We start from the raw sequence: 2,080 nt of genomic DNA, 5'->3' as shown, positions 1-2,080 counted from the left end.
ATTTAAGTCATACATATATGTACATCTATAACTCAGCTACACATATATATACAAGACTGAGAATGGACGTCTTAGGAATTCCTTAAAAACATGTTGTTTAAATTGAATTGGAACGGAGTTCTTGGCAACACATTTTTATTCCCAGTTCGAACTAAACTTGGAATGGGGCTCTTTAGAACACTCCTGTTCGAACCAAAAACTAGAAAAATAATGTTTTACTAAAAAAAGTCAAAGTGTTCCTTTGTTTACTAATTCTAATTGTTTTATTCACTTAATTTAATTATAATAAATTTCTTAATTACCTTCTTTGGTGTTACAAAAAATGCAAAATGCATTTTGTTTACATAATAGGGTGGATGAGGTTTTTAGTGATTTAGTTAGCCATTTTAGTTAAAAGGAGAAAATGGCTAAGCCATTGAGAGTGCTTTGATTAAAAACTAAACATACAAGATCTTCAATTGGTTGCTTGAAAAGGAACTCATGAAGACAAGAGAATTAGGCCACTAGGAGGAAAGTTAATCCAACATGGAAGCCAAACCCTTGAGTCTCATGAATCATGATTCCATCTCTAACCATGAATCATGTTATTTTCCAAGAACATGAACGAGAAGATCAAAATGTTTTGACAATAATACTTAATTAATCTATAAAAATAGCCAATGAATTAGTCTAATATGTACATTGATCATTCCAAATTTACTAGATGAGTAACAACTTGAGAGCATGCTATTTTAAGTAATTAATATACTAACCTAAAAAACATAGAAACACACACCTAAAAAAACCTTTCATGGAGCTCAAGTCCCCAAGAGAGAAAACCTTCACAAACAAGTTTATGTGTCGTTCTTCCCTTCTCTTCCACATCATGTATCCTCCACCAATCTTCTTGGACTGGTTTATCCACTTCTTTGTGAGGTATTCCATCGCCCCAGGTGATCTTTATAGGAGAGGAGGGATGGTTCATTTTCCTTCCCTCATCCCTTCCCTTCTGTCCTAGTTTTTCTTTTTGCTTTCTCCCTGCTTCTTTCTCCTTCTTAGTTTTTCAATTTCAGTTTTGCTGCTCTTCTTCCCAAAATCTATGTGTCTACTCCTCCACTTCCAACCTCTGCTCAGTTTCCCCGGTGGTTTGCTATCTCTTCAGATTTTGAGTTTACAGCTTGGATTTTACAAGCCATATATATACTCCTATGTTTTCCCTCACCGCATACGTGTCACATCACTATAATCTTCAACCTCTTCACTCTCCTACACTTCCCCACGCCTCCATTCAACCCTCACGAGTTGGCAAGTCGCCCCTCACACGCCTATGCATGGTCATCACTCGCCCGTGGATGGCCTCCACACTAGCTCCTCCTCCCAATGACTCATCTTGGGCAACGCGGTTGGTTTTTGGTCTTTTGTCTTAAGAGTTTCTTTTGTTTTTTCTGGTTTCTTAGATCAAGATTTGTGCTTCAACTTAACCCGATCTAATTAGGCTTCAAACTCATTGTCCTATAAGGAGATCTCACTACCGTTATGTTTTTTTCTTCTTCTTAGTCTCTTCAATTTCCATGGAAGTTTCTCAAGAGCTGAGTTACATAGGGTTTTCTTACAACAGATAATTTTATCCACCATATTGGCGTGCGGCCTTCACTGGTTGTATTCCCACTTAACTTCCACCTTCCTGGTTTTTCTTTGGTGCAGCGAGGTATTAGTTATCTATCTAATTTTGGTTTTTTGGTTGTTTTGCTTGTATTATTTTTCTCCTTTTATTTATTTATTTATTTTGGAAAAAAATGCACTTTACCCCCCTAAAGTTTGATCTCTTTTTCAATTTGAACCCTAATATTTAAATTTTGCATTGTACCTTCCTAAAATTTCAAAAATTTTCAATTCGAACCATCTGTTGTCATTGCCGTCTAAGAAGACAGAAAGTCCAAGTGCGTCTCATGTGATATTTTTAGTCTTTTTCTCCCCTGTTTGCCTCCAACCCATTGTGTGGATTTCTAATTTTGTAGCTTGTTAGGTTTCAGGGCCATACGAAGAGAGCTCCTAAGAACCTCTTTGTCAGTCTCCAATATATGGGAATTCTTCGTGAATC

This window comes from Corylus avellana, chromosome ca1 (assembly GCF_901000735.1).
Source record: "Corylus avellana chromosome ca1, CavTom2PMs-1.0".
In the NCBI taxonomy this organism is placed as follows: domain Eukaryota; kingdom Viridiplantae; phylum Streptophyta; class Magnoliopsida; order Fagales; family Betulaceae; genus Corylus; species Corylus avellana.
Note: the sequence above shows the minus strand (reverse complement) of the source record.